General features: G+C 42.5%; 1 protein-coding gene across 2 annotated transcripts in view; it reads right to left on the bottom strand.

The window, feature by feature from the left end:
• Nucleotides 1-12,847, bottom strand: part of RBM20 (RNA binding motif protein 20) — a 194,236-nt gene that overhangs the window by 77,173 nt on the left and 104,216 nt on the right. The window lies entirely within an intron of this gene.

Genomic DNA, 12,847 nt, shown 5'->3' with positions numbered 1-12,847 from the left:
ATAAAAGTATGTATATATAACTGAATCACTTTGCTGTATAACAGAAACTAACACAACAGTGTAAATAAACTAAAATTCAATTAAAAGTTTTTTAATTAAAAAAAAAAAACAGTGCACAGAATTGTATATACGTTATGGTCATAGACATGTAAAAGGCAAAACAACCCTTAGGTAGAAAGAAAAAATACTATCAGAGACCACACCAAAATAGTAACAAGGGCAGCTGAGTTTAGATGGTGGATTCTTGGGTCATTGCTTCCTCCTTTCTCCTTGGGTAAATGTTCCAATTTTTCTTTAATAAGCACATTTATTTTTCAGGGGAAAAAACTTAATTTTTTCAGGGACAAAGTGAATTCAGCTGGACAAGCATACTGCACCATCTAGCATAAGGACTTTTCAGTGAACTCCCTTATATTAAATTGTCCATCAAGGCTCCTTGCCATAGCAGGCACTTCTCTGTTGGAGAACCATCATGCCAGAATGTAAGGGCAAGGCACCTGGAGGAGGGAGGCATCCATGTTCTCCTGTGGAGGCCCAAGTGCAAGATCCAGGTGTGTTTTCACACTTGTATGCCAGGAAGGCACTTGCACAAGGTAGGTGGAGGCGCCAGCACACGGTTCAGGGGCCAACAAAGGCCCATTTTAGGACCTCACACTTCTGACCAGAGAGATCAAGGCCATCGGCATGAGACCGCTTCTCGTGTGGTACGTGTACACGATGTTGTACATAGATATAATGGAATATTACTCAGCCATAAAAAGGAATGAAATTGGGTCATTAGCACAGAAGTAGAGGAATCTAGAGTCTGTCATGCCAGAGTGAAGTAAGTCAGAAAGAGAAAAACGAATATCATACATGAACCCAAATACATGGAATCAAGAAAAACAGAACTGATGAACCTATCTGCAGGGCAGGAATAGAAATGCAGACATAGAGAACAGTGTAAAGCAATTATCCTCCAATTAAAAACAAAAAAAAAGCCGAAGTCTGCAGCAGCCTCTTTCCCTTTCCCATGCAGGTCTGGGGGTGGGGAGGGGGAACTCTCAGTTAACTGCAGACGGCTAGGCAAGGCCGAAGGGAAACGACAGTCATAGCGCAACCCCCAGAAGCAGGCTTGGGCCCACAGACTCAGTCTCTCACACCCTTCAGAGGGGGACTAAGTAACTGCACCTCCCATGGGGTGTGCAGGCACAGTGACTAATCCAGGCCAGGCCTGGACTAGAGACCACAGCTGGGCCCCCTCTAGCCTGCAGCACACTGACCCTGGACGGGCTACTTCATCTCTGCGTTTGGCTGAAAACCTTGCTGGAGCCGAATCCCCCCGTGCACCGGAGAGGCAGAGCTGGTCCCTGTGGCATCCACGCCCTCCCCCACTCTGCCGGGATAAGCCAGAAGCTGCTTGGAATAGCCCAATTCTTGGCCAAGAGGTACAGAGGTTTCCACGGCCTAAGAGATCCCAGCACACACACGGCATGTGAGAAAACCACTGCAAACATTCCTGGAGTCTTTTTCTCCCACTCCTTTCCTTTTCTCTTTTCCTTCATAACCTTTTCAACAGAAGTGGCAATTCAGGGTGAAACTATTTCCAAAGACCAGTTTCTCTTTATAACAGGACTGATTATGCCATCCTAGCTTGTGACAGAGGGTTGGAGGGAATAGCTAAGCCAGAAAAGTTGGAGCCTTGGCCCCTGAGATAACTGGAGGGAAGTAAGAAGAATGCAGAATTGTCGTTGTTCAGTCTGTAAGCCATGTCCGAAACTGCAACTCCATGGACTGCAGAACGACATCCTTCCCTGTCCTCTATCTCCCGGAGTTTGCTCAAATTCATGTCCATTGAGTCAGTGATGCCATCCAACCATCTCGTCCTCTGTTGCCCCCTTCTCCTTCTGCCCTCAATCCTTCCCAACATCAGGGTCTTTTAAAATGAGTTGGCTCTTCAAATCAGATGGCCAAAGTATTGGAGCTTTGACTTCAGCATCAGTCTTTCTAATCAATATTCAGGGTTGATGTCCTTTAGGGTTGATTGGTTTGATCTCCTTGCAGTCCAAGGGACTCTCAAGACTCTTCTCCAACACCACAATTCTAAAGCATCCATTCTTCAGTGCTCAGCCTTCTTTATGGTACAACTCTCACATCCATACATGACTACTAGAAAAACCACAGCTTTGACTATACAGACCTTTGTTGGCAAAATGTATCTCTGTTTTTTAATATGCTGTCTAGGTTTGTCATAGCTTTCCTTCCAAGGAGCAAGTGTCTTAATTTTATGGCTGCTGTCACTGTCTGCAGTGATTTTGGAACCCAAGAAAACAAAAATCTGTCACTGTTTTCACTTTTTCCCCTGCTGTTTGCCATAAAGTGATGGGACTGGATGTATGATCTTAGTATTTTGAATGTTGAGTTTTAAGTCAGCTTTTTCACACTCCTCTTTCACCTCATCACCTCTCTAAAGAGGCTCTTTAGAGACCCCCTTAAAAGAAAAATTGTAGAGATTCCAGCCTCTCATTACAAAAAGGTTTAAGGAAAGAACAAACACAGGATTCGTTCCCAGAATGAACAAGCAAGATCTATGTAATGGCTACATCCTGCAAGACAAAGGCCAGCCCTGCCTGTGAGCAGAGGAAACCAGTCAAGAGTTGTGAGTCAGACGATGTGGGAATGAGCCCTTCCTAGAAAAGGAAGCAGGTTCTTTGTTGGGCTGGGGCTTTTCGTTCTCATCTGGTTAACTGTTGTTCCTCTGTAGGTTCTCCAGGGGCTCACAAAACAGAGGCAGGAAGCAATTGTAAGTTTTCCAGATTTGCTCTTTGAAGACTGGGCCCAGCTTCCAGACCAGATCCCATGCTGGGTTTTCAGGGACCCCATGTCCTCAGGACCTTTGCAAGGCCTCTCCTTGCAAGGCCTTTCTCTAGATCTTGCACTGTCCAAGAGAGTAGCTATTAACACATGAAGTTATTAATATTAAATACAATTTAAAACTCAGCTCCTCGGCTGTACCAGCCACAGTAGCCATGAGAGTCATGGCCACACATACTGGATAGCATGATATGTAACATCTTCAGCATGCAGCAAGTTCTACAGGACACCACTGCTTCGGATCCTCATGTGACCAGCCCCTTCTCAACCTCAGCTTCCTGTGCTACTGTCCGCTTCCCAAAGAGGCCCACCTCAGACCCAGGAGCCTAAAGGAAGTACAGTCACTCTCCGTCCCTTTATCCTACCTTTGTTGATATCTGAAATTATCTTGTTTATTTTGTGCTTTATTGCCTGTCACTCCCCTGGAATATAAGCTCCATGAGAACAGGTCTCTTTTATTGCTGCCTTCCCAACGACCATACCTGGCACAAGCAGAAGCTTGGTAAACACTATTGCATAAATGACTCGCAGTAGGGTCTACCTCAACATTCTGGGATCAGAGGACACAAGCCACCCAACACAGCTGCATCTTATTTCCCCACAGGCCGAGATAATATCCAAGCATGGGCTCATGAGATCACCTGGGGAGATTGAGGGTTGTGGGTGTGTCTACGTAATAGCAGAGTAGCCAACACCCAACCTTGATCTGATTCTCCTCCAAGAACACTGGTTACCCTTCATCACCACTACCAGTCAGTCAACAGTGCTGTGCCCAACACTTGCATTGTCTTCCGTCTCTGCTTTTGCAAAAGATCAAAGTAACCTCTAACACAGTATTAGATACTTTTCAACAGGTGATCACTTTTCCTCCATGTGCAAGTAACAGAATGAGATTTATCCTAAGTTTAAGGAGTTGGTGACAAAGAAATAATCTCAAAAATATACAAGCAACTCCTGCAGCTCAATTCCAGAAAAATAAATGACCCAATCAAAAAATGGGCCAAAGAACTAAACAGACATTTCTCTAAAGAAGACATACAGATGGCTAACGAACACATGAAAAGATGCTCAACATCACTCATTATCAGAGAAATGCAAATCAAAACCACAATGAGGTACCATTTCACACCAGTCAGAATGGCTGCGATCCAAAAGTCTACAAGCAATAATTGCTGGAGAGGGTGTGGAGAAAAGGGAACCCTCTTACACTGTTGGTGGGAATGCAAACTAGTACAGCCACTATGGAGAACAGTGTGGAGATTCCTTTAAAAACTGGAAATAGAACTGCCATATGACCCAGCAATCCCCTTGCTGAGCATACACATTGAGGAAACCAGAATTGAAAGAGACACGTGTACCCCAATGTTCATCGCAGCACTGTTTATAATAGCCAGGACATGGAAGCAACCTAGATGTCCATCAGCAGACGAATGGATAAGAAAGCTGTGGTACATATACACGATGGAGTATTACTCAGCCATAAAAAGAATACATGTGAATCAGTTCTGATGAGGTGGATGAAACTGGAGCCTATTATACAGAGTGAAGTAAGCCAGAAAGAAAAACACCAATACAGTATACTAATGCATATATATGGAATTTAGAAAGATGGTACCAATGACCCTATATGTGAGACAGCAAAAGAGACACAGATGTATAGAAGTCTTTTGGACTCTGTGGGAGAGGGCGAGGGTGGGATGATTTGGGAGAATGGCATTGAAACATGTACATTATCATATGTGAAACAGATCGCCAGTCCAGGTTTGATGCATGAGACAGGGTGCTCAGGGCTGGTGCACTGGGATGGCACAGAGGGATGGGATGGGGAGGGAGGTGGGAGGGGGATTCAGGATGGGGAACACGTGTACACCTGTGGCGGATCCATGTCAATGTATGGCAAAACCACTACAATATTGTAAAGTAATTAGCCTCCAATTAAAATAAATAAATTTATATTAAAAATAAATAAAATGGTAAAATTTTTAGAAAGGAGTTGGTATTTTACTATTTACTACTGCAGACTCTTGTGCTTTCTGACACCTCCTCTGGGAGAAGAGGAAGAGGAAAGAGAGGAGGAGTAGGAGGAGAAGGTGGGGAGGGGGAGGAGGAGGGGAGGTACAGGGACGGCCCACTACAATTGTGTTTTACTATTTACTTCAATTAAAATTTGAGTGGCAAGAGTATTACATTCAGCAAAACATGACCCCATGGCTAAATGCTAGAAGAGTATTAAGATATAAAAGTTGGAAAACATACCATGTGTCACATGTTATTGAACTTTCATAACAAGCTGAATACAAAGTCATCCTTGTTTGGGATAAAAAAAAACTCAGCAAGACAGAGGAACAGGATGTAGAAAAAGAGCACGTGCAATGAAAGAAGAACAACAGGCAAACAGAAAACAAAAAAGCAGGAGGAATCTGCGCTCAGAGTCAAACTAGGAAGGAATTCCCATAGTCAAGGAAGCTGGGGGGCTAGAAGCTAACAGCCTGACCGCCTGCCAAGAAAGAGAAGGGCGGCTTGGAGAATCTTTCTAGTGTATCCTCTAATTCTTGATGAAGAAACAAATCTGATTTTAAGCTGGTTTCCCCTTAAAGGCACACACTGGCAATTGTCTACTGAGCTCTACCTGCACTCTTAGTGCATTAATTAGAAAGTTTGTCAAACTCATTTGTGTAGAACAATGCACAACAGTGATTTTTTAAAGATTTTTTTGACATGGACCATTTTTAAAGTCTTCATTACTTGTTACAATATTGCTTCTGCTTTATATTTGGGATTTTTTTGTGTGTTGTTGTTGTTGTTGGCCAGGAGGCATGTGGGATCTTAGCTCCCCACCCAGGGACTGAACCTGCACCCCCTGCATCAGAAGGCAAAGTCTTCACCACTGGAACGCCAGGGAAGTCCCAGCAGTGATTTCTGAGCGAACTGGCAAAGAGAACACATCTTCCACTCCAGCCATGTTTTATTAATCAAATTCCAATATCCATTCTAAGATGATTTCCAGAAAACTGAGTTTATTCTCATGCATAAATCACTCATTAATTCTTGTTTCTTTGTCCAAGACTGCATGAAGCTTTGTCCAAAATAAGCAGCAAGATTGGTTGCCATCTTTCTCCACTTTGTCTTTCGCTAGGTCTTAAAAAAAACGTTGGCTTAAAACTCAACATTCAGAAAACTAAGATCAGGGCATCTGGTCCCATCACTTCATGGCAAATAGATGGGAAAACAATGGAAACAGCGAGAGACTTTATTTCTTCTCCCAAATCACTGCAGATGGTGATGGCAGCCATGAAATTAAAAGACGCTTGCTTCTTGGAAGAAAAGTATGACCAACATAGATAGCATATTAAAAAGCAGAGACATTACTTTGCAAACAAAGGCCCATCTAGTCAAAGCTATGGTTTTTCCAGTGGTCATGTATGGATGTGAGAGTTGGACTGTGAAGAAAGCTGAGCGCCAAAGAATTGATGCTTTTGAACTGTGGTGTTGGAGAAGACTCTTCAGAGTCCCTTGGACTGCAAGCAGGTCAAACCAGTCAATCCAAAAGGAAGGACTGATGCTGAAGCTGAAACTCCAATACTTTGGCCACCTGATGTGAAGAACTGACTCATTTAAAAAGATCCTGATGCTGGGAAAGATAGAAGGCAGGAGGAGAAGGGGATGACAGAGGATGAGACGGCTGGATGGCATCACCGACTCGATGGACGTGAGTTTGAGCAACTCCGGGAGTTGGTGATGGACGGGGAGGCCCGGCGTGCTGCAGCTCATGCAGTCGCAGTCAGACTCGACTGAGCGAGTGAACTGAACTGAACTGAGGTCTTAAAAAGAGAAGCGCGGCCACCTTTATATTTGACCAAAGGACAGCTGCCCCTCGGTGAAAAGGTCATACTTTCAGAGATGACCCCAGTTTTGGGAGGGATGCTCCCTGAAATGTGGGGAAGAAAGAGAACTCCAGCCAGCCAGGGCAGTCAAATCAACCCTCACAAGCAATGGGATGACAAACATCACAGATCAGCCTCACAACCAGCTTCAGGTCCCCCCTCAATCTCAGTTTGTCTCTCAGGTGAGCAGCCTTAATACTTTGCAAGATTATAAGCATTCTGGAGGCAAGGATACTGCAATACCCAGCATGATGCTTTCCAGGTGGCAGAAGTCCATTAAGTGTTTTCTGAATCAACAAATGATTTACAAGCTTTTCCTCATGTTGATTGTCATTTCAGAGGCTTTCATCCAAAGTTGGGATTGGAAGACCAAGGGGTCAAAAATTCATTCCTGACATGTGAGATTTAAAGTTTTGAAGACTTGATCCAAGACCAACTGGTCAAAGCGTGATGCTGAGGGTAGGCCAAAGACTGGACCCATAAACCCGGCCCAAGCATGTGCACTTATCCACCGCCAGAGTCAGCAACCCATCTTCACTGTCACAGACTCACGTCGCAGCGCTCGGGCATCAGGCCACGAGACAGGCAGCTGCTGACGAGCGCTGTCTCCACCATCTGAGCCAAAACCAGCTGCCCTCACCGCTGCCTCGAATTCGAAAAAGCTGGACCTCCACCACTACAGCACAGTTCAGGACCAGCCTGAGGTGGCAGGGAGACCAGCTAAGAGAGCTTTTCCTTTGGAGGTTATTTTTTCAAGGCAAAGATGCAACTTATTAGCTGAAGATACACCTTAAGGAAAGAACAAGTGGTATCAAGCAAGATGGGCTCTGCAAGTTTGTAATGTCACTGGGACAATCCATCCAAGACTCACACCTTTTACTCCTCAAATTCTACTCCAGATCAGTCTTCCAAAGGATGACTGCTAAATCTCTTGTTGTTCAATCGCTCAGCTGTGCCTGATTCTTTGTGACCCCACGGACTGTAGCACACCAGGCTTCCCTGTCCTTCACTATCTCCTAGAGCTTGCTCAAACTCATGTCCATTGAATCAGTGATGCCATCCAACCATCTCGTAATCTGTTGTCCCCTTCTCTTCCTGCCCTCAGTCTTTCCCTGCATCAGGTTTTTTTTTTTTTTTTACAATGAGTTGGCTCTTCTCATCAGGTGGCCAAAGTATTGGAGCTTCAGCTTCAGCTTCAGCATCAGTCCTTCCACTGAATATTCAGGGTTGATTTCCTTTAGGATTGACTGGTTAAGACTAAATCTGTTACCACACACAAAAGAACTTATGGGCTTACATTCCCTTGATCTTCTTGCACTATAAATTTCCTAAGGGTAAATATAGTTGTTAAACACAAATGCTTAATTGTATACAATAAAAATGGAATAGCTGTTTTCCATAAGGGAAGGTTAGGTAATAGGTTATTCAGATAAATCTCTCACTGAAAAGAAAAAACTCTGGATAAATCACCTTTAAGCACTTAGGAGCTGAAAAGATAGTGCAGCCCTGCCAGGCCAATTTTGAGGGGAAGCTTGAATTCAAAGTGACCAGAGAACTATTTGAGTAGCCAAGTTGCTTTCAGCTTAAAGACACTGGAGGGGTAAGGGTAACAGATATCCAGGCAAAGAGGACATTCAATGAAAAGACTTACAGGATACTTCTCCCTGCATGAAGCAGGCTCCCAGAGTACACTCTCTCAAGTAGGACGACTCTGAACTGATCTGCCACTTCCTATTCCTCCCCAGCTCCACAGACTAAGGGAGGCTGCTTTATACTGAAGCAGAGCAGGAGGAGGAAAAGGAAGGTGGAGAAAATAACTTTGAGAAAACGTGGCCATAGGCCCACCCTCATGCACATTTCACCCCAAGAATGTACAGCACAGATAGGCAATGAATTTGGTTTGATGTGATCCCCAACTTGTAGTGCCCTGAAAAGACAGTCAGAAGGCAGACAGTACACTTATTTCAAGCCTCAGGGAATCACAAAAAATGTTTTAAGGGCAATAACCAGCGAAACAGTTAAAAGATAAGTAGACACATAGAGAAATAAGGCAACACGAGTGAGACCCAGTATAAACAACTGAGAGCAGAAACAGACGTGGACAGATTTCAGATATAGGCTTATTAAGTTTATACATGCTTACCACATGAAAAAATGAGACAAGTTCACACATAACTAAGGAGAAAAGACTATAAAACATGCCTAAGCAGATCTGGAAGAGGATCAAATAGAACTTCTGGAAAGAAAAAATATAGTAACACATTAAAATTTCAATAGAAGTGTTTGGCAGCAGATTAAAAACAATGGAAGAGAGAATTATAAACCAGAGGTAAGATCAAAGGAAAATATCCAGAATATAGTACAGAAAAGTAAAAACAGGGAAAACACAGAAGAATGAGTTTACAACAAGGAAAATATAGTAAAAAATTCTAACATACATTTCACTGGAGTCCCAGAAGAGGAGGAAAGGGGGTATGGGGTTGAGATAATTTTGAGGAGATAACAGCTAAGGATTTTCCTAAACTATTGAAAGATACCATGAATTCAAAAGACCCAGAGACTACCAAACAGAATAAATATAAAGAAATGTACACCTAGACACATCATAGTTATCAAAACAAAGATTAAAAATCTTAAAGAAAAAGTATAGACTACCTTAAAACAAATGATGAGCAGACTGAGAGATAACATCTCAACATCAAAAATGGAAACCAGCAAGAAAATAAAATGATGAAAAGACAGTCTCCTTAATAAATGGTGCTGGGAAAACAGTACAGCAACATGTAAGAGAATGAAACCAGATCATTCTCTAACAAAATACACAAAAATAAACTCAGGGTGGATTACATGCCTAAATGTAAGACTATGTACTATAAAACTCCTGGAGGAAAACATAAAACAGTCTTTAACATAAATTGAAGCAATAATTTTTTTTTAATCTGTCTCCTAGAGTAAAGGAAATAAAACCAAAAACAAACAAATGGGACCTAGTTAAACTTAAAAGCTTTTGCACAGAAAATGAAACCATAAACAAAATGAAAAGACAATCTATTGGGGAGAAAATATTTTCAAGTGATGCTACCAACTAGGGCTTAATTTCCAAAATATATAAACAGCTCATACTGCTTCATATAAAAAATAAAACAAATAACCCAATCAAAAACTGGGCAAAAGATCTAAACAGACATTTCTCCAAAGAAGACATACAGATGGCCAACAGGCACATGAAAAGATGCTCAACATCACTAATTATTAGAGAAAAGCACATCAAAACTACAATGAGGTATCACCTAACACTGGCCAGAATAGCCATCATCAAAAAGTCTACAAATAAATGCTGGAGAGGGTGAAGGGAAAAAAGGGAACACTCCTATATTGGTGCAGCCGCTATGGAGAATAGTATGGAGGTTTCTTAAGGAACTAAAAATAGAGCTAGCATGTGATCTAGCAACCCCACACCTGGGCATGTGTGTGTGTGTTAGTTGCTCAACAGTATCTGACTCTTTATGACCCCATGGACGACTGTAGCCCGCCAGGCTCCTCTGTCCATGGGATTCTCCAGGCAAGAATACTGGAGTGGGTTGCCATTCCCTTCTCTGGGGGATCTTCCCAACCCAGGGATCGAACCCAGGTCTTCTGCATTATGGGCAGATTCTTTACTGTCTGAGTCACCAGGGAAGCCCACATCTGGGCATACGTTTGGAGAAAACTCTAGTTCAAAAAGACACACACCCCAATGATCACAGCAGCACTATTTACAATAGTCAAGACAGGGAAGCAACCTAACAGTTCACCAGCAGATGAACAGATAAAGAAGATGTGGTATATATACATAATGAAATATTACTCAGCCGTAAAGAGAATGAAATAACGCCATTTGCAGCAACATGGATAGACCTAGAGATTGTCATATTAAGTGAAGTCAGCCAGAGAAAGACAAATATCGTATGATATCACTTATATGTGGGATCTTAAAAAATGACACAAATAAACTTATTTACAAAACCGAAATAGACTAACAGACATAGAAACCCAACTTATGGTTACCAAAGGGGAAAGAACGGGGAGGCAAATCAGGAGTTTGGGATTAACATATACATACAACTACACATTGATATGGGCTTCTCTGGTGGCTCAGATGGTAAAGAATCTGCCTGCAATGTGGGAGACCTGGGTTCCCTGGGTTGGGACAATCCCCTGGAGGAGGGTATGGCAACTCACTCCAGTATTCCTGCCTAGAGAATCTGCATGGGCAGAGGAGCCTGGCAGGCTACAGTCCATGGGGTTGCAAAGAGTGAGACATGACTGAGCGACTAATCACAGCACAGCACAGATGATATAAAATAGATAAACAGCAAGGGCCTAGGTATAGCACAGGGAACTATATTCACAATCTTATAATAACCTATAATGGAAAAGAATCTGAAAAAGAGCTGAATCACTTTGCTATACATCCGAAACTAAGACAACATTGTGTATTAACTACACTTCAACTTTAAAAAATGGTTTAAAACTGGAAGCCAGAAGACAGTAGAATCATATCTTTAATATGCTGAAAGAAAATAAAAATCAGCACGTAGTTTTATACAGTCCTGTGCAAAGATTAATAGTGGTCTCCAAAGATAACCAGGTCACAGTCCCTGGAACCTGCAGTATTACCTTATACGGTAAAAAAAGACTTTGCAGATAAGATTAAGTTAAGCACCTCCAGATGGGTGGATTATCCTGGATTATTTGTAGGTCCTCAATACAATCACGAATGTTACTATGAGAGAGAGGCGGAGGGAAACTCCACACAGAGGAGAAAGGCATGTGGGAGGAGATGGCGATTTGAAGATGCTGCAATGCTGACTTTGAAGATGGGGGAAGGAGTCACGAACCACAGGATACAAGGAACGCAGCTCTAGAAGCTGGAAAAGGCAAGGAAAGCGTTTCTGCCCTGGAGCTTCTGGAAGGAGCACAGCTTTGCTGACATCTAGACAAGCCCAGTGACATAGGGTTTGGGGGTCCAGCCTCCAAAACTCTCCAAGGATAAATATCCTGCTGATTTAAGTCACCACATTTGTACAGCAGCCATAGGAAACCAATACAACTGTCAAGACTATCCTTCCACAAAGAAGGTGAAATTCAGGCGTTTTCAGGCATGCAAGACCTGAGAGAGTTCCTTATCGGCAAAGGAAATTCTAAAGGCTGTACATCAGGCAGGAGCAAAGGGATTCTAGACGGAAGACTGGAAACACAAAAAGGAGGAAAGAGCACAAGACAGTGACAAATGCACGAATAAATCTAATTGCACGCTGACTGTGTAGCACAATTTATTTCATGGTGTTCTTCAAAATATACAGAATTAAAACACACGGCAATGAGAGAAAATAGTGAGGAGGGGGTAAATGTTTTGGGGTGTTCCAAGGACCTGGTGTTACCCAGTGGGAAATGAAAGCTTTCATCAACCTTAAACTCCAAGTACAAATATTGTAATTTTTAGAATACAAAGAGCACGTAACTTTCAAAGGAGCAGAGGGAAACACAGATGGTAAAACTAGAGAGAAAGCAGGAAGTTACTGTAAAACATAAGTGAGGAAAGAGGCTGGGATGGATCAGGCACTCTCACAGGCTCTGGTAGCCAGTAGCATCCTATTCATCCACCTGGTGATAGTTACATAGGTGTTTATTTGTTGAACTCTGCATATATGTTTTAAGTATTTTTTGGTGTATACACATTTTTTTTTGCAATGGAAAATAACTGAAAACAACAATCACATATGTACCCCTTTCAACCATACTATGTCCAGACTCTTTCATCTCAGCTCAGTGTTTAGCAAATCAAATATCCATAATGAGTTCTCCAGAGGACATTCATCCAGCCTCGTTATTTACAGACAAGCAAATTCTTGTTTTACCTAGTTTATAGGTGATGCAACTGAAGTCTAACAAAGTTGAATGATGTATCCAAGGCCACAGTGATTTCATCCAGATAGTTACCTGAGAATAACTTTTACTTCTGCTTTTCAAAAATAAAGCAAATTCTATTTTTCACAAACACATCTGGGATACCACCCAGGGTGATATCTGTCACACTGAGAGAGCCCCAGAACTGAGCTTGCATCCTC

The sequence above is a fragment of the Bubalus bubalis genome, chromosome 23 (genome assembly GCF_019923935.1).
Source record: "Bubalus bubalis isolate 160015118507 breed Murrah chromosome 23, NDDB_SH_1, whole genome shotgun sequence".
Taxonomy (NCBI): domain Eukaryota; kingdom Metazoa; phylum Chordata; class Mammalia; order Artiodactyla; family Bovidae; genus Bubalus; species Bubalus bubalis.
The sequence above is the reverse complement of the archived record's forward strand: the minus strand, read 5'-3'. Positions and strand labels throughout refer to the sequence as shown.